The sequence below is a fragment of the Dreissena polymorpha genome, chromosome 4, assembly GCF_020536995.1.
Source record: "Dreissena polymorpha isolate Duluth1 chromosome 4, UMN_Dpol_1.0, whole genome shotgun sequence".
Taxonomy (NCBI): Eukaryota; Metazoa; Mollusca; class Bivalvia; order Myida; family Dreissenidae; genus Dreissena; species Dreissena polymorpha.
Window position 1 is genome coordinate 23,060,713 of NC_068358.1, and position 27,525 is coordinate 23,088,237.

The 27,525-nt window shown below is 36.3% G+C and overlaps 1 long non-coding RNA gene across 1 annotated transcript in view; it reads right to left on the bottom strand.

Annotated features, from left to right (window-relative positions):
* LOC127879823 (uncharacterized) overlaps positions 1-13,182 on the bottom strand; it is a 108,671-nt gene extending 95,489 nt beyond the window's left edge. The window contains exon 1 of the long non-coding RNA XR_008049250.1: positions 12,950-13,182. This is a non-coding gene — a long non-coding RNA (uncharacterized LOC127879823). The remainder of the gene's footprint in view (positions 1-12,949) is intronic.
* Between the last annotated feature and the right edge of the window lie 14,343 nt (positions 13,183-27,525).

Here is a 27,525-nt window from a genome sequence, read left to right on the forward strand (position 1 = left end):
CATTAAATGTGGAATGCAAAGTGTTCACAAGTTAAATTCCAAAAAAGCACAACACAACTAAAAAGGACAAACAAAGGCAAAGGTCATTTGCAACAACTTACCACAGGCAAGTTGTCCTCGGGTAGGCTAATAATACCATAATAATCTCTGAATGCCTCCAAATGAATGATAAGGAAACAAATATGAATCTTTATCATACCACTACATGGATATCTGCCTGTTACATTGACTGATATATTTTATAATTGAGTTCAACAGAAAGTTGTAAAATCAGTCCATGTTTGGGTCATATTATCCGTAACCATAAAGTAATCACCTTTGGTAAAAGAGAATCATAGTCTGACACCAAAACAATTTGATACCAAGATGTAATATATTTAAGACACAAAAAGCAACAAAAAAGCATATTTTACAAATATTAGGCTTTGATTAGTTTCCCGCTTAGCCTGCAAGATTTGCCATTATTTTATTCTAAGCCTCCTCCGATATATTTCCCAAATACAAGGCAGTAAACTGTTATTCTCTATATATAAGACATATAACTTCCATCAACTTTTCTTCCAATCATTATAAATTCTATGTATGTTTTTATATGAGTCGTGTTCTGAGAAAACTGGGCGTAATGAATGTGCGTAAAGTGTCGTCCCAGATTAGCATGTGCAGTCTGATCAGGCTAATCAGGGACGACACTTTCCGCCTAAATTGGATTTTTGCTAAGAAGAGACTTCATTTAAACCAAAAATGTCATAAAAGCGCAAAGTGTCGTCCCTGAATAGCCTGTGTTGACTGCACAGGCTAATCTGGAACGACACTTTACGCATATGCATTATGCTCAGTTTTCTCAGAACACAACTCATATAAATAAATTAATTATCCTGGATAGCTAATATATGGTAAGACTGTGTGAAAACTTACAAATACAATAACAATCAAGTTTGTCTTGGATTTTTTGTGCGAATTGTTTTTTAGATACATTAGCTTCCAGCCACTAAAAAACCTCAAAACCAACATTATATATTGCTTAATTTAACAGAAAAAAAACCACCGCTGAATTCAATCAATCAAATATTCGTGAATAAGATGTAAGTCTGTGTTTAGATTGCATTGACTCAAAATCTTGATGGTAAATTCTGTGTTGATTGATTAAAACCACAGACATGTACTGAATGCATGCAATATACAACTTAACTTTAATTTTATTTCTTTTTTTACTTTTGTCCCTGCCCTGATTGCAATATTCAAAGTTTATTTCCATTAACATTCTTTCACCTTGTAGTATAAACATTAAATGCATTTTTGTATATTGTTATGTTTTGAGTGACTTATACATCTGGGTCGATCATACCACTGGATAGCGGACACTTGGCAATATCATTAGCATCAAACTCTTGTATCTTCTAACTTTAAACCTATTTATTTCGGTTGTTGTAAGCCCAAGACTTATTGCGACACTCAAGTTCATTTCCTATATTTAAGTATAAATCTATTGTATCTTCTCAAAATTACAACATAGCTTCTGAAGTTCATTCCTAATTGCCATAATTTAATCAAACTTCACATTAACTCTTTCAGTGCTGGAACCAAATTTTGAAGGCCTTTGCAAACAGTTTGGATCCAGATGAGATGCCACAAAATGTGGCGTCTCATCAGGATCCAAACTGTTTGCTGTACTGATAGTATTCTTTGAAAACAAATCGAAGAAAATGCTAATTTTAGAAATTCAGCAGACGACATTTTAGCAGACAACAAATTTCCCAGCATGCAAAGGGTTAAAATCGTATCAGTTGTAATCAGTTTCACAGGTGATTTCAATAAAAAACTACACTTTTTTTCCGGCAAAATTAAATGGCACATTTTTTGTTAGTGTCATAAAACATTTTCTCTTGCTTAATGAGCACCAATCATCATGGCAGCATGGTTCATTTGCAGACACAATCAACTGCAGATGTTAGTATCAGGGTTCCTACTCCATCATGGCAGCATGGTTCATTTGCAGACACAATCAACTGCAGATGTTAGTATCAGGGTTCCTACTCCATCATGGCAGCATGGTTCATTTGCAGACACAATCAACTGCAGATGTTAGTATCAGGGTTCCTACTCCATCATGGCAGCATGGTTCATTTGCAGACACAATCAACTGCAGATGTTAGTATCAGGGTTCCTACTCCATCATGGCAGCATGGTTCATTTGCAGACACAATCAACTGCAGATGTTAGTATCAGGGTTCCTACTCCATCATGGCAGCATGGTTCATTTGCAGACACAATCAACTGCAGATGTTAGTATCAGGGTTCCTACTCCATCATGGCAGCATGGTTCATTTGCAGACACAATCAACTGCAGATGTTAGTATCAGGGTTCCTACTCCATCATGGCAGCATGGTTCATTTGCAGACACAATCAACTGCAGATGTTAGTATCAGGGTTCCTACTCCATCATGGCAGCATGGTTCATTTGCAGACACAATCAACTGCAGATGTTAGTATCAGGGTTCCTACTCCATCATGGCAGCATGGTTCATTTGCAGACACAATCAACTGCAGATGTTAGTATCAGGGTTCCTACTCCATCATGGCAGCATGGTTCATTTGCAGACACAATCAACTGCAGATGTTAGTATCAGGGTTCCTACTCCATCATGGCAGCATGGTTCATTTGCAGACACAATCAACTGCAGATGTTAGTATCAGGGTTCCTACTCCATCATGGCAGCATGGTTCATTTGCAGACACAATCAACTGCAGATGTTAGTATCAGGGTTCCTACTCCATCATGGCAGCATGGTTCATTTGCAGACACAATCAACTGCAGATGTTAGTATCAGGGTTCCTACTCCATCATGGCAGCATGGTTCATTTGCAGACACAATCAACTGCAGATGTTAGTATCAGGGTTCCTACTCCATCATGGCAGCATGGTTCATTTGCAGACACAATCAACTGCAGATGTTAGTATCAGGGTTCCTACTCCATCATGGCAGCATGGTTCATTTGCAGACACAATCAACTGCAGATGTTAGTATCAGGGTTCCTACTCCATCATGGCAGCATGGTTCATTTGCAGACACAATCAACTGCAGATGTTAGTATCAGGGTTCCTACTCCATCATGGCAGCATGGTTCATTTGCAGACACAATCAACTGCAGATGTTAGTATCAGGGTTCCTACTCCATCATGGCAGCATGGTTCATTTGCAGACACAATCAACTGCAGATGTTAGTATCAGGGTTCCTACTCCATCATGGCAGCATGGTTCATTTGCAGACACAATCAACTGCAGATGTTAGTATCAGGGTTCCTACTCCATCATGGCAGCATGGTTCATTTGCAGACACAATCAACTGCAGATGTTAGTATCAGGGTTCCTACTCCATCATGGCAGCATGGTTCATTTGCAGACACAATCAACTGCAGATGTTAGTATCAGGGTTCCTACTCCATCATGGCAGCATGGTTCATTTGCAGACACAATCAACTGCAGATGTTAGTATCAGGGTTCCTACTCCATCATGGCAGCATGGTTCATTTGCAGACACAATCAACTGCAGATGTTAGTATCAGGGTTCCTACTCCATCATGGCAGCATGGTTCATTTGCAGACACAATCAACTGCAGATGTTAGTATCAGGGTTCCTACTCCATCATGGCAGCATGGTTCATTTGCAGACACAATCAACTGCAGATGTTAGTATCAGGGTTCCTACTCCATCATGGCAGCATGGTTCATTTGCAGACACAATCAACTGCAGATGTTAGTATCAGGGTTCCTACTCCATCATGGCAGCATGGTTCATTTGCAGACACAATCAACTGCAGATGTTAGTATCAGGGTTCCTACTCCATCATGGCAGCATGGTTCATTTGCAGACACAATCAACTGCAGATGTTAGTATCAGGGTTCCTACTCCATCATGGCAGCATGGTTCATTTGCAGACACAATCAACTGCAGATGTTAGTATCAGGGTTCCTACTCCATCATGGCAGCATGGTTCATTTGCAGACACAATCAACTGCAGATGTTAGTATCAGGGTTCCTACTCCATCATGGCAGCATGGTTCATTTGCAGACACAATCAACTGCAGATGTTAGTATCAGGGTTCCTACTCCATCATGGCAGCATGGTTCATTTGCAGACACAATCAACTGCAGATGTTAGTATCAGGGTTCCTACTCCATCATGGCAGCATGGTTCATTTGCAGACACAATCAACTGCAGATGTTAGTATCAGGGTTCCTACTCCATCATGGCAGCATGGTTCATTTGCAGACACAATCAACTGCAGATGTTAGTATCAGGGTTCCTACTCCATCATGGCAGCATGGTTCATTTGCAGACACAATCAACTGCAGATGTTAGTATCAGGGTTCCTACTCCATCATGGCAGCATGGTTCATTTGCAGACACAATCAACTGCAGATGTTAGTATCAGGGTTCCTACTCCATCATGGCAGCATGGTTCATTTGCAGACACAATCAACTGCAGATGTTAGTATCAGGGTTCCTACTCCATCATGGCAGCATGGTTCATTTGCAGACACAATCAACTGCAGATGTTAGTATCAGGGTTCCTACTCCATCATGGCAGCATGGTTCATTTGCAGACACAATCAACTGCAGATGTTAGTATCAGGGTTCCTACTCCATCATGGCAGCATGGTTCATTTGCAGACACAATCAACTGCAGATGTTAGTATCAGGGTTCCTACTCCATCATGGCAGCATGGTTCATTTGCAGACACAATCAACTGCAGATGTTAGTATCAGGGTTCCTACTCCATCATGGCAGCATGGTTCATTTGCAGACACAATCAACTGCAGATGTTAGTATCAGGGTTCCTACTCCATCATGGCAGCATGGTTCATTTGCAGACACAATCAACTGCAGATGTTAGTATCAGGGTTCCTACTCCATCATGGCAGCATGGTTCATTTGCAGACACAATCAACTGCAGATGTTAGTATCAGGGTTCCTACTCCATGTCAGCACATTGTAAACACATCACTGAAACGCGCTGCACGATAATTACAACTATGCACATCATCAGAAAAACTGCATTTCAGGGAATATTATGATTAATTATCACAATTTGATAAAAAACAAACATGCTGTTAATTATTAAGGACAGGCTCTCAGAATTATGAAGACCTAATCTGTTATTCTGGCAGTTTATTATATATATTTTTAAGTAAGTTGCAGCAATTTTTATTACATGCAGAGCTTTATCAAGTGACTAAAATTACCCCTGAGTGGAGTGCTTTGTCACAGGCAAAGCCATGCCCATCACTACGTTCAAGAGCACATAACGCATATGTGGATCACTAAGGGAGAAAACTGTGAAGTTTTCTTTAAAGGCTTTTAATATTTTATGTATAAAGAAAATATATGTTCAAGGCCATATAAGTCAGGAAAATGACAATTACTGGACACGAAAAAGGTGTCAAACAGATCAAAACTTCATGGTGATTACGTATTTCATGTTTCCATACAATTTTTGGTTATGCTAATAATGTACTCTCAAATGTGATTCAAATTGTTCCGAAATCTAAGTAAAAAGACATTTCTTGGCTGTTATAAAACAGGATCAAGAGTGATCAAAGTGCTCGGCCATGGGTACTCAAAAGTTTATGTAACAAGTGTAATGACCATAATTTGTATTGGTACTCGATGAAGGCTGCATTTTATGGACTTACACTACTACTCATTTTTACATCATAATCACTCTGCAGCCCTTCATTGACAGCAAAAACTATTTACCTTGAGGGTTAAATGTTTTTTCATGACAGAAATGTACCATTTCCATTGTGGAATTAAAGATAAAGTATACAATATATATAATTCAGCTAAAAAGGCTGCTATATCAAAGGGCTGCTTTTAACCAAAATATTCAAGTGATGGTCTTAGTGGAAGGACAACATTGTCACATGAGGACAGGAAGTAAAGATGCTGCCATGTTGTTTTCAAGTCATTCAACATTGCAGTGAATCATTTCTATTAAGTAAATAAAGTGAATACAGTCAATCATTTTAAGGACTATCAAATTATTGGTTTTAAGGACGATCATATTATTGGTTTTGGACATTTACATCCTCATTACGCACATTTATTTCAATAAAAGGTATTTTAGTAATACAAAATTGTAACCTTAGGTAAACATGACTCTGTTTCTTTAGTTATTTCCTTCAAAAGTCAGTTAAGCAGGATTCATAAACAAACATGGCATTTGAAACTGGGAATCTGTGGGCTGGTTTTCATTAAACCATCATGTCAAAGTCATTATGTTTGAAGCCAGGCCTTTGCAGGGGGCACACTTAGCTGATTAGAAGCACTAAAGGCAATTTGTAGACCTTGTGAGCATGAACATAAATTAGGTTCCATCTTCATTAGTAATGACACTCACACATTCTTATCTAAAACGGCTTAATGTTGGAATGGCAGTCACTAATTTAATCTGTGATGGTAAATGGAGGAAGCAAAGTTTTTACCATGTGCTGCTATTAATACAACTCTAAACAATCACACTTTTATGCAGACCTTTATCCTTGTATTGTAATTTTGAGATCTTAAGAAAGATATTCTCAGAGTTTATTATCTAATAATAACAATGTTTTGCATTAATACATAAACGGTGAATTCTGATTGTATAAACGGCTCATGTGACCCGTGTTTCGTTTCCCACTGAACCCACAATGAATGCAAATCAACTAAATATTCATGACCGTACTTCTTTTTCATTAACTAGTAGCCATGTGATGTCACATCATTGTATTGCGCCAATCATAAAATTGTCTTGCATTTGTCAATGGTGAATAAGATCCTTTTTACAATATAATCTTAAAGTAGTGCTGTTAGACCAAGATGAACCCGAAAGTGAAACGTGATTCGTATGGCATCAAATTAAAGTTTTTGTGGCCCTTATAGTATAAATAATTGCAGCAGTAATTAAACTAATTTAATTGCATTGCACTGACTGCATATTGATACGTATTTATGCAGTGCCAATAAAACGCAAACAAATGCTAGTGTTAACTCTTTCAGTGCGGGAACCGAATTTTAAAGGCCTTTGCAAACAGTTTGGATCCAGATGAGACGCCACAGAATGTGGCGTCTCATCTGGATCCAAACTGTTTGCTATTCTGCTAGTATTCTTTGAAAAAAATTCGAAGAAAATGCTAATTTTAGAAATTCAACAGACGACATTTTAGCAGACGACAAATTTCCCAGCATGCAAAGGGTTAAGTTTGTGAGTTGCTCATTTCATACAGTACAATACAATCATCTGCCACTGCTATGAACTAAGTTCAGCTAAACCGGCAGAAAAATTATATTTCAGCACTCAAACTCTAAAACGGCTAAGCTTCAAAATGTTGCAGTAGAAAACTAGTGAGCATATAACAACTAAATCATTTTAAGGCCATAGTATAGCAGGTATTATCATATGCCTCAAATACTTTGTGTATTTATATAAGATAAGAGAGAGCCATCTAAAATAAACAAGACAAACAGTCACAAGCATTGCAAGAAAAAAAAAATCAGCGCTTGTAAGCTTTAAGCAGATGAATGCAACTGTTTTGCATATATTATCATTAAGTTCAAACCCCCTTGAAGTTATTTGTCTTTAATCTGCACTCTCTTCAAACAGATACTATAATCTACATAATCCAGCTAATTTGCCAAACGCCCTTGTAAATATCTGGATCTAACTAAGCTAATAACTTTAATTACTGCTTTCTTTTTTCATATGAACTTGCTTTTGTATCATAAAATATTATTGAGTCATCTTTGTTTGAACAACCTAATGGAAGAGTTTAATTCAACATGCAGCATCTTTTTAGTGCTCACATATTCAAATTACAAACATAGGGCCCTTAAAAAATCCTCACAAAAATAAAAGAATCACTTATGAAAATAAAAAAATATTCTATTTCATTTTATTTCCCAAATACACAAGCCATTAATACCTACTACAGTCCACTCAACAATATTGCACTTCACCTTGAATGCATTCATACTTTTAGTTTGTTTTAGTGATTTGTTGAGTAACGCCTTTTTTTATGAAAAAGCACTTTGGCACAAGGTTAGCATCAACTCAAGTTCTAAAAAGCAATGGGATATAATTCTGCTACTTAGATAAGCATAAAATATGTGAAAATAGCTCATATCTTCACAACATTTAACATAAATAAACTAGGTTAGCTTTTACTTTTCTTACTGTTTACATTTATGATAAATTTGTTGGATTTTTTGTTATAATGTATAATCCTTCACCATCACTCTTTAAAAAAAAATAATTTGAGTTGTCTAAGGTCAATTAAACCACTTTATATTTAAATACATTTTTACTAGAAAAGACAGGCTTATGATTTCTCCATTCAATATATTTTGAAATCAAATGCATTTTACGTTTTACGGCCAAACATATAAATTGACATACTACTATATTAATTATTATTTTTTCATTAGGTTGATGACCCATTTTATAATAATAATCATGCTGCTTGTTAAATCCATGTTTGTCTAAAGTTTAAAATGTTAGTCTTTCAATTCACAAAACTTAGCAGTTATCTCCCAAAACTTAGCAGTTATCTCACCAACCTTTGCAGTTATCTCACCAACCTTAGCAGTTATCTCCCCAAACTTAGCAGTTATCTCCCCAAACGTAGCAGTTATCTCCCAAAACTTAGAAGTTATCTCACCAGCCTTTGCAGTTATCTCCCTAAACTTAGCATTTATCTCACCAAATGTAGCAGTTATCTCCCAAAACTAAGCAGTTATCTCCCCAAAAATAGCAGTTATCTCCCCGAACTTAGCAGTTATCTCCCCAAACTTAGCAGTTATCTCATCATGTTGGTCTTAATTTTAACAACATTTGTTGACCATGTCCACTACTTTGATAGTTGTTTAGATCATAACATGCCATGACATAACACACAGGAATATTATAATACATGTCTAAAATTACGCAAAACACACATTTTGATCCTCCTATATGATTTCATTCTTTGCACAATTTATCAATAGTTCATTCTCTTGGTGGCAGTAAATTCCTCTTTTACAACCAGTAATTTGTAGTTCACTAAAAGCTTTTAGTAACTGGAGACTTAAATATTCATGCATTTGATTGTCAGACAGTGGCAGTGCGCTTTATGTGCACATTAGGTCCAGGAAGTGGAAATGGTGTCACACTTGACATTGTCACGAAAACCTAGCTCCTTGTAATGTGCAGCTTTGAGTCAGGAGATATCTCAAGCATTTGTGAATGACACAATTGTTTTAAAAGCTGACAACATTGAAATGACATTCCCATACTACCTTAGAAAAACACAGTTTATCAAATGACTTACCCATAGTTGTAATGATATATGTAAAGACATAAACATTGTTTTAAATGGAGAAATGAAATGGAATACATTACTCAAGAGAATTATAAAATATGTCAAATGACTGGTTAAATAGTTTTGAACAGAGGTTTCAAATAAAATACCTATAGTTTTGAAGGGAGGTTTCAAATGGCTTACCCATAGTTTTTGAAGGGAAATATCAAATGGCATACCAAGAGCTGAATCAAAATATCATAGAGCATACATACCCATAAGTTTCTTATGTGGATATCAAATGGCTTACCCATAATTTTGAAAGTGGATATTAAATCTCATAGAGGTACCATAAGTTTCAGATTGCCGTTCAATTACCATCTTAATTGTGTACAATGAGTTTTTTTTCTCAAAAAGATCCTCTGACACTCTGCCGTCAATAAAAACATAATAAAAATTATGTAACAAGGAAACCAGTTGTTTGTCTTCCATGCAAATGTGTGTATTCCTTCACAATAAGTAAACTTAGGAGAAAATTGCAATACAATGCAGACTTAATGAAGGAAACATCATTTATAGGCTGCAATTTCTTACAATACACCTTGATGTCATCGTCATCAAAGAAACCTAACTACCGGGTAATTGCTCTCTGCAAAACACTCAGAGTGCAAAGTGAAGTGCACACTAGGGTATAAAGGCTTTCTTAAGGTAAGTGATACAAACAGATGAAACAGTAGAAGAAAAGGTGCCAATCGTACAATCTTTGCTGCCATCAGAAACACTGTCTTGTTGAATCAATGGTTTGCTCAGTCAGTGCTGAAAGCACCATACACAATGTTAAGTAAACTTGTCCTGCCAAGACATTATTTGTTGTCGCAGATTCGATACCAGCTTAAAAGTATGGCATACGAATTGTAGGTGCTATTGATTAAATATTATTAACATACATGCCCACCCTCACCTGTTCACAAAAATGGAATGCAACAAAATTTGAACATCATAAGAGTACTAAGTCAGGAGCTTCGACAAAATGTATAAAACAAAAAAATAATTTAAACCTTTCCATCCGTGATACTTCAACTTCAAAATGCTTTTTAAAATTTACTTTTTAAAAGAAAGTATTAATTCTATTCAAGATTTATAATTCAAATTTACTTCAAAATTATAGCTTTAATTACAAAGTGGGGGTCTAAGGTAAGCTATGTTTTTTTTCTAACTTACTTTGTACAAATAATATTTGTTTAATAATTTGCTGGCCAAAAAATGTCTTGAAACCTTAAGCTACATTTTCATTAAGAAGAACAAAATATTTGATAGGCATTAATGACTAAATCAATTAAGATATGAAGAATATAATGCAGATATACCTGCTCTTCACACCAATTGCAGATAAGGTAAATGAGCAGCAAATATTTCCAACAAAAAATCCAATCTTGACTGGATTAGAAAACTTTGCCAAGGACTATTTTATGGACTTTGAAATGGCCAATAATTGATTGTCTTTTGATCCTGGAACCTTTGCCTTTAGACTCTGTCCAAACAGAAAAGTGCAGCTGAAAAAACAAGAACTGATCAAACAACAATTCATTCCATTCTATGGTTGTCATGGCTACAAATTAAGTACCTGTCAATATCAAATATCTTCATGGTAAGAGCTCCATACTGAAAATAATGTTACAGAACTTAAGTTGTCAATTCTAATTAAGATGGGCAAATGAGTAATGACATTTAGTGAGTTTATTAATAGGATGACAGCAAGGTTCCTAAGTAGAAAAGGTGATTCATTTAGAAGGAACCGTCCAATCAATGAAGTAACACTTTAATATTCTACCTCATTAAATATGTAGAACTTTAAATTGTTTAAAACAATCATGTCTGCTAATAAAACAGTTTTAATGCCGTTCATACATTTTGATTCTCAAATTTAATGCTTCCGTGTCTAGAATATTGAAGGCATCAGCGACAGCAGTCGAAAGTTGCCAACTGACATGCGAACACGACAAAAAACCTTACATTTAAGGCTGGCTCAATACCTGTTATTGAACAAGTAAGCCAGAGACTGAAGAGCCTTGATTAGCTTGCATGTCACCAAGTAATAAATTGGAAACATCAAATAAACCCAGTGACTAGGGAGAATGATGACATTTGTATAATGAGCAACTTTCTTTCTTAATTCTGCATTTGTTTGCATTAGAAAGATTCAATGTGGGCAGGTTGCAAATCCATAAAAACATGAAACAAATATACAAAACATGCAAAAACTAAATATGTAAATACAAATTTAAAAAAAAAGCAAAAATAAATGAAAGTTGTAGCAATAGGCTTTGTTAGTAAAGACTGTTTTTAATACAAAAAATTACTATTTTAAAACAAAAAAAATTATATTGAATATTGCATACATGTATACATAAATTAATGTTTTATAGGGATTTCCTAGATAAGGCTCACAAATAAAAGTACTCTTTTGGTAAATAATAGTAGAACCTTAATCAGTAAGAAATAATAATATAATATAACACAACGTAACCTACACTCTTAATAAAAAATCACTTATATGAATATTATATAATATAACACTATACAAGTTTATAGTGTTAACAAAATGGTATTACTTACAGTTTCAGCACAATAATCCAATGTTTTGTCACTCTTCAATGAGTAAAAGTTCCAACCTGAGACATAAATCCACACATTAAATTGTTACATATACCAACTTGCAACTGTTCCTCATATGAATAGAACCCAGTGGCAATGTAACTATTAGCTAGAGAAAGCAGTCCTAAGTTTGCCTGCTGCATGCAAGGAGAGCCCTCTATAGACTGGTGACTGGAACTTCTATCGTAATATTGATATTTGTCATTCAAAGGCTTGGATGGCTGTTGGATCTGCAAACCAGTCGATTGAAGATGGAAAAAAATACATTCCCATATTTTTTGAGTTGCACGATTGTTTTGTTGACATCGTTGTGTGTTTTTTTATAAATATAAATGGCTTATACATTCCCAATGCAGTGTTATTTTTATGGCAAATTTGGGGCCCGATATTCGGCCCTATTCCCCTAAAAAAAAGAGTATATATTTTTCCCCAATTTTGTAAAAAAAATCCCCTCCAGAAGTAAAAAAAAACAAGATGTGTTTGTGAAACACAATGTCCCCCTATATGACGTTTGACCTTGAAGGATAACCTTGACCTTGTGAAGGATGACCTTGACCTTTCACCACTCAAAATGTGCAGCTCCATGAGATACACATGCATGCCAAATATCAAGTTGCTATCTTCAATATTGCAAAAGTATTCATAAAATAAGCGATTTGGGCCACATATATTTGACCTCTGACCTTGAAGGATGACCTTGACCTTGACCTTTCACCACTCAAAATGTGCAGCTCCATGAGATACACATGCATGCCAAATATCAAGTTGCTATCTTCAATATTGCAAAAGTATTTATAAAATAAGCGATTTGGGCCTCATATATTTGACCTCTGACCTTGAAGGATGACCTTGACCTTTCACCACTCAAAATGTGCAGCTCCATGAGATACACATGCATGCCAAATATCAAGTTGCTATCTTCAATAATGCAAAAGTATTCATAAAATGAGCGATTTTGGCCACATATATTTGACCTCTGACCTTGAAGGATGACCTTGACCTTGACCTTTCACCACTCAAAATGTGCAGCTTCATGAGATACACATGCATGCCAAATATGAAGTTGCTATCTTCAATATAGCTAAATTTATTGCAAAATGTTAAAGTTGGCGCAAACAGACCAACAGACAGACCAACAGACAGACCAACAGACAGACCAACAGACAGGGCAAAAACAATGTGTCCCCCACTACTATAGTGGGGGACATAAAAAAAATATTTTTTAATTTTTTAGAAAGAACTGTCTAATGATAAATATATCTCACATTAATTTCATGAACACCTTGCAAAGTATATAACTATAATAAGTATGATTTTTTTTTATTATAAAGAGTTATATTAAATTAGTTTTTCCCAAATAAGTGGACTTTTCACATGAATTGCTCTTTTTCCCAAAATGGCCAGGAAAAGGCCTGATGTATCTATATTGTGTCAATATTTGTTGATAAAAACAATCCTATTTGGTCCATTTTATTGATAACAAATGCTCAAATTTTCCATTTTATTGATTCAAAAATCCCAGTAAGACTCAAATTGGCTAGGAAAACTGAGACTGTGCATGACGGCTGAACTGTCTGAAACTAATGTTGAAAAAATCATTGATATATATTTAAGAAAAAGGACAGAGCCATTCAGCTGTGATTATATTACATTCATACATACATGTGTATTCATATAATAAATATCATTACATATAAAAGATTGCATTTTTCATTTTCCCCTTTTCCTAAAAAATGACGCGTTTTTCCCCTTTGGACGGGCCCCGCCATCATTCCCCTAAAGGTAAAAAAAAAACACTGCAATGCTGAAATAAATAACACATTCAGTCTATTCCTTATACAGCTTATTGCATTTTGTTCCCTTTTTTAATTGCCTATCTTGATGTTTTCTTTACCCTTTTCTTGCAAACACGTTATTTATTATGCTGAAAATAAACAACAGCTTGCAAGAGAAACAAATGATTTAAGATCTTTTCATGACTCAAAACACAAAAGCACCACATGAAAGCACCACCGAAAACCTTAAGCTAATTTAAGTGTTGGCAAGGTGGGGTTACTAGATACAATTCTCTTGCAAGCTTGGGCAAGCCTCACACATATTTTCAATGTAACCCTCCTATAAGACTTCAGTAATCAGAATGAATTATTAAAATCTTCAGTTTAAGAAGCAGCAGTAAGACCTGTCCCAGTCACAAGAGTATTTAACATCTATCACAGTAGATATGGTAGAAAAGTACCCACTTTGTATCCGTTACTCCAGCAACTATTTCCTGGCTCAAGTATTAGATTTACTAATTAACCAAATGGCAATAAGCTGTGACGAAAATAATAAAACAGGCAATAAACTCTAACAAAGAACATTATATGTATTGTTTACCGATGTTCTGATTTGCTGCATCACTTTATGGCCTACCATGCATTTACTATGACATGCCAGTAGTGCATTTGACTCCTGCCAATGGCGGGCAGGGCAAATTGATTCAGTTTACTTCATTAGTGGTAATTATAGCAGGCATGACAGGTGGTACAGCCCAGGAATTGAAAATTGCCTTTGCTGGTTCTCATTGATTTGGTTATATGAAAAGAGTTTATGGTGAAACTTATAATATATAATAAACATTTTTACTACCAAAATGATTGTGACCTTAAAGGGGCCTTTTCACAGATATTGGCATACTTTGAAGTTTGTCATTAAAGGGGCCTTTTCACAGATTTTGGCATTTTTTTAACTTATTCATTAAATGCTTTATATTGATAAATGTAAACATTGGATCATAAAAGCTCCAGTAAAAAATCAAGAAAAAAATTAAAAAAAGGAAAAGAACATTGCCCGGAGCAGGTTTCGAACCAGTGACCCCTGGAGTCCTGAAGTAAAAACGCTTTAGCCTACTGAGCTATTCCGCCGAGTACACATTCATGACGTATTTTATACCTTATATAAGCAATCTTCGTAGTTTCCCTAAATTTAACGACAAAAACAGAACTCTCCAAATTATTCAATCGTTTCGCGTTGCAACGCTTTATAATTTTTAGGTTTTAAAATCGTCAAAAGATGCATATAATGGCTATATTAGAGCATGGTTAATGTTCAGTATTACTGTTTCCTTACAAATATCATAACTAAAACGAAAACTTACGAATCTGAAACAACTTTTTTCAATTTTGTCAATTTACCAAAGCGTGAAAAGATCCCTTTAAATGCTTTATATTGATAAATGTAAACATTGGATCTTAAAAAGTCCAGTAAAAAATCAAGAATAAAATTTAAAAAAGGAAAAAAAAGTAGCCGGTACCAGGGCTCGAACCAGTGACCCCCAGAGTCCTGGAATTAGTCTGAAGTAAAAACGCATTAGCCCTCTCGGCTATTCCGCCGGGTATACACAGATTTAGTATTTTAAACCTTATATAAACAATCTTTGTAGTTTCGTTAAATTGAAACGACAACAACAGAACTCTCCTAATTATTCAATCGTTGCGCGTTGCAACGCTTTATAATTTTTAGGTTTTCAAATCGTCAAAAGATACATATAATGGCTATATTGGACTATGGTAAATGTTCAGTAATAGTGTTTCCTCACAAATATCATAACTAAAACGAAAATTTGCGAATCTGAAACAACTTTTTTAAATTTTGTCAATTTACCAAACCATGAAAAGATCACTTTAAATACTTAAGTTTTTTTCATCTTGTATTAATTATGTCAAAATCACTACAAGCAAAGACTTCATACTGGTCATGTTGATTATTGTGGAACGGCTGATTCTGTTCATAGCAATGCTGGAAGCAATATTAATTTGCTGTTTGAAGCTACAACCACTGTTGCTGGGAGCAATAATAAGTATTACTTATGCAAGAAATATTGAAACTACAATATTGACTGTTGTTGATAAAAGTATGACTCTGCTGCTAACAGAAATATGTATATGCTTTTTATAGCAATATATATGTGCTGATGATTGCAATTATTGACATCCATTTAGTATCAATACTAATATGTTTCTGAAACCTATATGGCAATTGTTATGGTAGTTTTCTTCTACTATGAATAGATAGGCTTTAGCAATAAGTTAGTGCTTCTGCTGGAAGGAATAATTATGTGCTTGGTATAACTATATTGTTGTGTTTCTCAGAGCAATATTTCTTATGGAAATATTGCTGTGCTTCTGATGGAAATATTGCTGTTCCACTGATAGACATATTGCTGTGCTGATAGCAAAAGTGGCCTGCTGCTGATAGAAAAAGTATTGTGCTTCTGTAAGCAATAAAGATGTTCTCCTGACCACACCATTTGTTTTTTTAAGGTGATATTGATGTACTGATGATAGTACTTCTTATTACTATATAGCTATATTGATACGCTTCTGATATCATAATTGCAGACCAGCTGATAGCAATATTGATGAGATTCTGGTAGGAATGTAGATGTGCATTTTTTAGCCATAGTGCTGTGCTTCTGATAGAAAATTTGCTGTCCTGCTTATGACAATATTAATTTGATTTTGGTGGAAATATTGATGGGCTCAGGATATTAAAATTTATGTGTATCTGATAGCAATAACTATGAGTTGCTGATATGAGCATTTATGTGTGTCTGACAGCAATAATGTTGCTGATACTAATATATTGTTGTAATGCTCATACCAATTGATGTGCTTCTGGTAGCAATATCAATGTGCTCATGATAGGACATTGTGTTTTTAAGGTACTGTTAATGCACTTCTCATAGCAATATACTTTGCTGATAGCCATATTGATATATCGTCGCTGTTCTTCGAAAACCGCGTAAGTCAAATTTGTCTCAAATTGTTATTTGTTTTTATAAGAACGGCTGGTTCACGGGTCATTTTCTGCGAAAATACTGGATTTAATATCCAATTGGAAGGCATAGTTATGAGCACGTAAGAAAATCCTAAACATTCATTCGTGCACTAATTGTTTCTGCAAAAACTGCGTAAGTCAATTTTTTCAACTTTTCAAAAAACATTTTTTAAATATTTTTTGAAGTTTTAAAATATATTAATTTAGATAGTCTATGTAAAAATGCGCATACTTTTTATTTATAAAAATATAAAGGCCTGTAGTTGTCATTTTAATTCTAAAAATGGACTTACGCAGTGTTCTCTTTAATATTTTGTTCCTTTTTTAGACTATCTAAATTATTATATTTTAAAAATGTTTTTTTGCCTATTGAAAAGTTGTAAAAATTGACCTAAGCGTTTTTCGAAGAACAGCGACGATATGCTGCTGATAGCAATATTGCTGTGCTACTGAGAACAATATAGATGTACTGCTGATTGCAATACTGATGTGCTGCTAATAGCAATATTGATGTGCTACTGATAGCAATATTGCTGTACTGTTGATAACTATTGCTGTGCTACTGATAGCAATATTGTTGTGCTGTTGATAGAAATATTAATTTGCTGCTGATAAAAATATTGATGTGCTACTGATAGCAATATTGCTGTACTGTTGATAACTATTGCTGTGCTACTGATAGCAATATTGTTGTGCTGATGATAGCATTATTGATTTGCTGCTGATAGCAATATTTCTGTGCTATTTTTACCAATATTGTTTTGATACTTATAGCAGTATTGATATTCTTTTGATAGTAATATCAGATGCTCTAATGATAGCAACATTGATGTGTTTCTGAAGGTAATATTCCTGTGCTGCTGAAAAAATCTTCACTTCAGATAGCAATATTGCCATACCTTTCATATAAAATTTGTTGTGCTACTGATACTTTTTATTAATTTGATTTTAATAGCAATATTGCTGTGATGCTAATTTCAATATTAATATGCTTCTGCTAGCAACATTGTGCTGGTGCTGATAGCTACATCGCTCTGCAGCTGAAAGCTACATTGCTCTGCAGCTGATAGCTACAGAGCTTTTCTGCTGATAGCAACATTGTTTTGAAGCTGATAGCTACATTGAACTGCTCATGATAGCAACATTGCACTGCTGCTGATAGCTACGTTGAACTGCTGCTGATAGCAACATTGCACTGCTGCTGATAGCTACATTGAACTGCTGCTGATAGCAACATTGCATTGCTGCTGATAACTACAATGAACTGCTGCTGATAGCGATAATGCACTGCTGCTACATTTTGATTTGATAACAACATTACACTGCTGCTGATAGCTACATTGAACTGCTGCTGATAGCAACATTGCACTGCTGCTGATAGCTATATTGCACTGCTGTTGATAGCTAAATTGCTTTGCTGCTGATAACTAAATAGCACTGCTGCTGATACTTTATTGAACTGCTGCTGAGTGTAGCATTGCACTGCTGCTGATAGCAATAATGCACTGCCACTGATAGCAACGTTGCAATGCAGCTGATAGCTAGATTGAACGTCAGCTGATAGCTACATTGCTCTGCTGCTGAAAGCTACATTGAACATCAGCTGATAGCTACATTGCTCTGTAGCTGATAGCTACATTGAACGTCAGCTGATAGCAACATTGCTCTGCTGCTGATAGCAATAATGCACTCCCACTGATAGCAACATTGCTCTGCTGCTGATAGCTACATTGAACTTCAGCTCATAGCTACATTGCTCTGCAGCTGATAGCTATATTGCTCTGCTTCTGATAGCTACATTGAACATCAGCTGATACCTACATTGCTCCGCTGCTGATAGCAATTATGCTCTGCTGCTGATAGCTACATTGAATGTCAGCTGATAGCTACATTGCTCTGCTGCTGATAGCAATAATGAACAGCTGCTGATAGCTACATTGCTCTGCTGCTGATAGCTACATTGAACTGCAGCTGATAGCTACATAGCTCTCCTGCTGATAGCTACATTGAACTGCAGCTGATAGCTACATTGCTCTGCTGCTGATAGAAATAATGCACTGCCACTGAAAGCTACATTGCTCTGCTGCTGATAGCAGTAATGCACTGCTGCTGATAGCTACATTGCTCTGCTGCTGATAGCTACATTGAACGTCAGCTAATAGCTTAATTGCTCAGCTGCTGATAGCAGTAATGCACTGCTGCTGATATCTACATTGCTCTGCTGCTGATAGCTACATTGTACTGTAGCTGATAGCTATATTGCTCTGCAGCTGATAGCTACATTGAACATCAGCTGATAGCTACATTGCTCTGCTGCTGATAGCAATTATGCTCTGCTGCTGATAGCTACATTGAATGTAAGCTAATAGCTAAATTGCTCTGCTGCTGATAACAATAATGAATGGCTGCTGATAGCTACATTGCTCTGCTGCTGATAGCTACATTCAGCTGCAGCTGATAGCTACATTGCTCTGCTGCTGATAGCTACATTGAACTGCAGCTGATAGCTACATTGCTCTGCTTCTGATAGAAATAATGCACTGCCGCTGATAGCTAGCTAGATTGCTCTGCTACTGATAGCAATAATGCACTGCTGCTGATAGCAATAATGCACTGCTGCTGATATCTACATTGCTCTGCTGCTGATAGCTACATTGTACTGTAGCTGATAGCTATATTGCTCTGCAGCTGATAGCTACATTGAACATCAGCTGATAGCTACATTGCTCTGCTGCTGATAGCAATTATGCTCTGCTGCTGATAGCTACATTGAATGTCAGCTAATAGCTAAATTGCTCTGCTGCTGATAACAATAATGAATGGCTGCTGATAGCTACATTGCTCTGCTGCTGATAGCTACATTCAGCTGCAGCTGATAGCTACATTGCTCTGCTGCTGATAGCTACATTGAACTGCAGCTGATAGCTACATTGCTCTGCTGCTGATAGAAATAATGCACTGCCGCTGATAGCTAGCTAGATTGCTCTGCTACTGATAGCAGTAATGCACTGCTGCTGATAGCTATATTGAACATCAGCTAATAGCTTAATTGCTTTGCTGCTGATAGCAGTAATGCACTGCTGCTGATAGCCACATTGCTCTGCTGCTGATAGCAACATTGCACAGCTGCTGATAGCTAAATTGCTATGCTGCTGATAGCAATAATGCTCTGCTGCTGATAGCAATGATGCACTGCTGCTGATAGCAATAATGCACTGCTGCTTATAGCTACATTGCTCTGCTGATGATAGCTACATTGAACTGCAGCTGATAGCTATATTGCTCGGCAGCTGATAGCTACATTGAACATCAGCTGATAACTACATTGCTCCGCTGCTAATAGCATAATTAACTGCAGCTGATAGCTACATTGAACGTCAGCTGATAGCTACATTGCTCTGCTGCTGATAGCAACATTGCACTGCTGCTGATAGCTAAATTGCTCTTCTGCTGATAGCAATAATGCTCTGCTGCTGATAGCAATAATGCACCGCTGCTGATAGCAACATTGAACTGCAGCTCATACCTACATTGCACTGTTGCTGATAGCTTCAATGCTCTGCTGCTGATAGCTACATTGCTCTGCTGCTGATAACTACTTTGCTCTGCTGCTGATAGCTAAATTGCTCTGCTGCTTACAACTACATTGAACGTCAGCTGATAGCAACATTGCACTGCTGCTGATAGCAGTAATGCACTGCTGCTGAAAGCTACATTGCTCTGCAGCTGATAGCAACATTGCTCTGCAGCTGATAGCAATAATGCTCTGCAGCAGGTAGAAAAATTGCTCTGTTGCTGATAGCAATAATGCACTGCTGCTGATAGCTACATTTAACTGCTGCTGATAGCTACATTGAACTGCTGCTGATAGTAAAATTGCACTGCTGCCCATAGCTACATGGCACTGCTGCTGATAGCAACATTGCTCAGCAGCTGATAGCAACATTGCTCTGCTTCTGATAGCAACATTGCACTGTTGCTGATAGCAAAATTGCTCTGCAGCTCATATCTACATTGCACTGCTGCTGATAGCTACATTGCTCTGCTGCTGATAGAAACATTGCACTGCTGCTGATAGCAACATTGCTCTGCTTCTGATAGTAAAATTGCACTGCTGCCGATAGCAACATTGCACTGCTGCTGATAGCAACATTGCTCTGCTTCTGATAGGAACATTACACTGTTGCTGATAGCAACATTGCACTGCTGCTTATAGCAACATTTAACTGCTTCTGATAGCAAAATTGCTCTGCAGCTGATAGCTACATTGCACTGCTGCTGATAGCTACATTAAACTGCTGCTGGTAGCAATATTGCACTGCTGCTGATAGGTACATTGCACTGCTGCTGATACCTACTTTGAACTGCTGCTGATAGCAACATTGCCTGGCTGCTTATAGCAACATTAAACTGCTGCTGGTAGCAATATTGCACTGCTGCTGAGAGCTATATTGCACTGCTGCTGATAGCTACATAACATTGCTGTTGATAGCAATATTGCTGTGCTGATGGGAGTTTTGTTTCTATGCTGCTGGTATGAAAATTGCTGTTTTAATACTTGTAGTAATATTACTAGGCAGCCAACAGCACTACTGCTGTGCTGCTGTTGATGGTATTGATGGTTGTATTTAACCCATGAAAAATGACAAGTCCATTATTTTCAGCCTTCTATTTCCCATGACAATATGTCTAAGATGATAAACGGTATTTGTTCACGAACACTTGATATCTATATTTTCTTGTGGAGGAGACCTTATTTTTGCTTTGCATGGAGCAAGACAATGCAATAATGGCAAACAATTGTTAATGTCCACATCCCAGCCAGTTCAATAATCAAAGCGCTGAAGGCACTGTGGTTGCTAGCTCTTTGAATGTATTTAATCAATTTATGCCTTGCGTCTAGAAAAAAGGCCTTGGCAAACAGCGTAGACCCAGATGAGACGCTGCATCATGCGGCGTCTCATCAGGGTCTGCACTGTTTGCTTAAAGGAATTTCTGTAAGAAATATTCTAAATACAGAAATAAATATACTAGACATCCCTAATTTTGGAAATAAACTGATCCAATTTAGAAGGATGGGAGAGTCCACGAGGCATAGATGGGTTAGTATTACTTACAGTCACAGGACATAAAGCTCAACTTTTTAACATAGGCAAATCAAACGGGCCACAAACATTTCAAACATGAATGTAATTTACTTTTAATTGTCTACAGTGGTTTTGCAGCACAAAGGAACATGACATTGATTTACAAGCTCTCTTAATTTTATACAGGATTCACACAAATTTCACTTATGATTACAAAGTTGGCACTGAGGAAAAGTCTATGAGTCTAACAAAGAATCAGCCACAACATAAATATAATAATAAATGTATTGGTATCAACCAGCATTTTAATCAATGTTCGTAAATAAAGGAGATCACATCGTAATGTGTCCTAACAGACTTATTATGGGTTTATTTTTTCACCATGGAAGTATATGGTATTTTAATATTTGATTTACCTGCAGTTTTCTTTTGACACATTCAAATCATACTTTCAGAGCCGCGTCAGGCAAAAAGGGGTCTTAACATTGGGCTGTCTGCTATAAGTCACGCAAGGTTGCATGGCCGAATTAGGTATCTCCTGACCAAACTGCGAGATGCACAGGCTGGACCATAGCTATGCTGGCCGAATATGGCATAATATTTCACATTACACGGATCTTTAAAAATATCTTTGGTTCTATTAAATGGAACATCTTAGCACAATACTTTTGGATACAAAATTGAAGTCAAACTGTGTTATTTATAGCAAACTGGCACATTTCGGTAGCCTATTCAGTCCTTCAAGTACAATCTCCATACCGACTGAACGAGAACGGCAAACATTTGTGGTAAGATAATAAAATGATTTCCGTCTTATCATATATTATTTCTTAAGTTTTCGTTTCCTCATCTTGAAAGGAATACTGTGTTATCAACTTTCATCAATAGTCCATAAGGTCTTCATCAGACGATTTGAAGTGACAGCGTACGGTACTGAGTCACAATGCAAATCATTATCGTAACACATGAAAAACAATAATATCAAAACTAATCAAAACAAACTTTTTTGTTGTTTTCTGTTGTCGATCGCGAGTACAAGCGGATATGGATAAATTATTTCTGATTGTCACGATTTTCTCAATAAACAGCGTTTAACTTATCATAATGAAACAATATATAATAAAATGTAATTTATAGATTTTGTTATTTAACTTAAATAAAAGGATTATTTTAGAATATTTATATATAAGCACAATTTAAAGACATTAGGTTACAGATAAAAAAAAATGCTAAATGAAAATACTGCTTAGCACATACTGCTTCTGCAACATAATGATTATAACTAATAAAAGGTAAACATGCAATGCTTTGAAGTCATTATACAGGTAATCAATATGAAAAATTAACCTTAGAATGTAGCCTGAAGGAATTACATGCCATGATTTACCTGAAGATACAGTGTGTCACACACATATAGCATTACTGTCAGAGATTATTCTTATTTTTCGTTGAGAGGTCAATTTACGCACTGTTTCTCAAACAAAGGAAATAAAAGGCATTCTAATAATATAGAAAGATCTTATTGGTCTTGTCAACAGATTTTGTCTTGAACTCAGTTCAGGTTACTTTCAGAGCTTTCCATTAACGTTCAACCAAGAAAGTTACGTTATGCGCCTGTGTGTCTGTTTGTTACCAGAAAAATGAAGATGAAATAAAAAATTGATAAGTTATGAACGTAAATACATCAAATTGTGCGTGGTTATGTGAAGAAAAATCCAAATAGTGATCACCAATGGGACATAATGATAGTAATCTATGTTATATTTGTAATTATGAATACAAAAATTATGAGTAAACAGCATTTAGTTAAATATAATAAACGAAACTGTAAGGTGAAATGTTCAAAAGTTCAAAAACCACTTGTTACTTCATATAAACAATTCTACCTTGATCTGAAACTTGTTTTCTATATACAAAGGAAAGAATTTTCAGAAAAATGAAGAAATTGTCAAGTTGGTTAACGCACTTACTAGCAAACTTTTAACAAACAAGTAAGTGCTGCATGATGCATCGCAGTAAAACCAAATTTATTGTACAACTGTTATTTTCTTTATGTTAACACAAATGTTAATGTGGTTAATTTGGCATTTATTTTGCATTTCTTAGCACACAAAGCCTCACTATGCAATAACCAACACTTAGCTGAAAATAATTTCTTATGTTCAAATTTCTTGGCATTTGTTTGAGTTCAATAATTGACATACTTTGCATCTGAATTCACTCCTGTTGTGTTCAAGCCAGGCGACTAATAGAATATGACAAAGCCAGAAATTATCCCTAGAAATTATGGAAACAGCTTCCAGGAAACCACAACTTGTAAGGCTACACAGAGGGGTCCCTCTGCAACATTTAAAACAGGATCAATAATCTTCTAATATGTGAGATAGGGCTGTCTTTAAAAGTACTGAACATTAAATGAAAATGTGGACGATGATGTGAACTGGTCATAAACACACCTAGATACCAATATACAATAGAGGGCCAATATAAAATATTGCAAAACCAAATATGAAGCATTTGAATGTTCTACTTTCAAAAAGGTATATATCTGTTAATAAGACTAAAGTTATAATTATCTAATAATATTACAGAAATCCTGAGTTGACAAACAGGCATAACTTTTGTTATTTTTTAATGCAGGACAATAACCATGGCAGTTGCAGGCCTATACTAAAAAACAATGCATGCAAGTTTGAATGAAGTACATTGACAAGAGAGCATAAAATTTGTGTTCATTATAAGTTGAACAAGCAAATTCGTTGAATTGATATCCCCCTCCAATATGCTTCTGGACACAAAAGATTTCTGGACGGATGGACAACGCCCTTTGACCTTGATGTGTGACCTTGAGCTTAGCCCCTAGGATTAAGGGTGTTGAATGTGAAGCACCCCCAGATGATTGAGAACAACAATGGCAAGTTTCATGGCTCTGGCTCATGTGTTAATGGAGATAAAGATCTAAGATTAAATTAAAAAGCATTTTTTCAAGATACAAAGGGCCATTACTCCGTTATTAACAGATGGTGTACAATGCCATTTGGCGTGCATCATCCTGTTATCCATATATATACTCATACCAAGTTTCAATGAAATCCTCAAAATCACTTTCAAGATATGGCTCCGCATGGAAAGACGGACGGACGGAAAGACGGACGGACAGACACCGCCAAAACAATATCCCTCCGCCTATGGCGAGGGATAAAAATGGGCATAAAATCACCCCTTCACAACATAATATCATAAGGAAAAATGTCTGCAGCTTTGAATGTACGTTTGAGGAGAATAGTGTGATACTGCTGATACCAATTTACCCCCCTTTTCTTCGTAGCTAGAAGTATACTTATTACAGTAATTAACCCATTTATGCCTAGTGGACTCTCCCATCCTTCTAAATTAGATCAATTTATTTCCAAAATTAGGGATGTCTAGTATATTTATTTCTATATTTAGAATATTTCTTACATAAATTCCTTGAAGCATACAGCGCAGACCCTAATGAGACGCTGCATCATGTGGGGTCTCATCTGGGTCTACGCTGTTTGCCAGGGCCTTTTTTCTAGATGCTAGGCATAAATGGGTTAACAGTATCTGAATACAAATGCAAATATATAATGCTAAATCAACTAGCACTTTAAATATTGACCGATTCTATAATTTATTGACTTTTTATTTCATATGTACGTATGAACAACAAAACAATTAGAAAAATAATGTGGGAATTGCACGATAGTGCCACTATTTACATTTTAACATTGGAAACAATAGCATTTGAGTGCCTAAAATATGTCAGCCATGAAGGAAATATTGAGCATTACAACTTTATTGCATCACACAAACCTTAGTATAGCATTCAATAAAAAAGAATAGCAAGAAAACCAAAGTATTCATGCAAACCAAAGTGTAAGCAAAATACGAGGGTATGAAAGGCAAAAGTTGCTCACCTGAGCTACAAAGGAACTGACCTGTTTTGTGCAGCCCAAGATATCATTTGAACAATTGTTCTGACAAAGTTTCAAGAACAGTAAACTATATATATAACTTTTAGAGTGCTAACAATGTTTTACTATAGCCATATAAGGATAACTCCCCCGACCCCCTGGTGGCCATGTTTTTCAACAGAAGGGAACTATTTTTGATCTCATCCAAGATATCATTAAAACAAATGTTCTGACCATGTTTCATGATGATTGGAAAATAAATGTGACTTTTAGAGTGTTCACAAGTTTTACTGTGTAATTAAGCTCCTTAATTGTATTTAGACGAATGAGCAATGCTGCGCTGCCCCTTCTGGGCCCCTAGCTGGGTCACGTGGGTTTCCTGCTTATCAGCCCGCCTTTGCACACAGGTCATTAATGAATGCACGTCTGTGCAGAACGCAAGATGTTTTTAACTGTGTTTTGTTTATCATTTGAATAGTTAAATTATATAGATATTTACATATTGTTTTGTGTGCACCTCTGAGTATTATCTAATTATGGCGGATACTGAAAATGAAAGTGCTGACGATTTTAACTTTGACGCTTGGGCAAGTGATATTAATCTAAACAGAAAAGTGACCCAGATTCTTAGACAAGAAGACCTGTGCACAAAAGACTCATTGAAACTAGTTAATGAACAAGAGCTCAGGAGCATCGGTGTGCCATTAGGCAGTGCGGTGTGCCATTAGGCAGTGCGAAGTTAATTTCAAAGGAAGTTCTTAAGTGGACAGACAAGCAGGAAACATCAGCCCCACCAGCAACAGCAACCATTGAACCAGTTCCCAACGAGGTCACGTTGGACTTAGCCGGTAAGAGTTTAGATGACCTGCTTGGCCAAATTAGTGAGCCACACGTTATTACCACTCATCAGCAAACAAATATGCATTTCATGGACCCTCGTTCTGTTCTAAAAATGAAAGCAAAAAGTAAAAAAGCCGTTCATATAGATCAATTTTTTGACAGAAAAGAGCAAGCGTAAGAGGCAAAACAGACGGAAGGAGTATGTGCTCCGATCAAAGGAAAGAGAGACACTTGTGCTAAAAACAGATGATGAACAACCATACTTAGGCATTCAGATAGAAGAATGGGGTGCTGCAAACATGAGGCTTCTCAATCACCTTCTTTCGACAAACCTGCTACAACGTCAAGAAGTGGAATACTACTTGGCATACACCACAAGGATATTTAAATTCGCAGACATTTACGAGTGGTCTAGTGTCTTGGGTTACGACTACCATTATCGAGAGCTCCAGGCCGAACATAACTTCAAGTGGGGAACATTCTCCCCGCATATGGAACTCCAATTGCTAGTTCCTAAACGACCAAAACCGTCAGTTCCGGTCCAAAATCCAGCGCCAAAAGAGGACTGCAGGATATTTAAGGCGAAAGGTGCATGTCCGTTTGGGGATAAATGCCGTTACAAGCACGTGAAGGCTCTACCCTCAAACAACTCTCGCCAAGACGCTACAAAAAACCAGTAGTCCGACCGTCGTCCTTGAAACTTCAAGCCTGGGAACAAAATCTGCCGGCGGATTATAAGGATCGTGAATTTATACTTTCGGGAATCAAGAACGGTTTTCATATCCTGGACATAGGTAAAATTTCTCAAAGTGCAGAGGTGGAAAATTATTCATCGGCCACAAATTTAAATATGCGCGCGCGAACTGA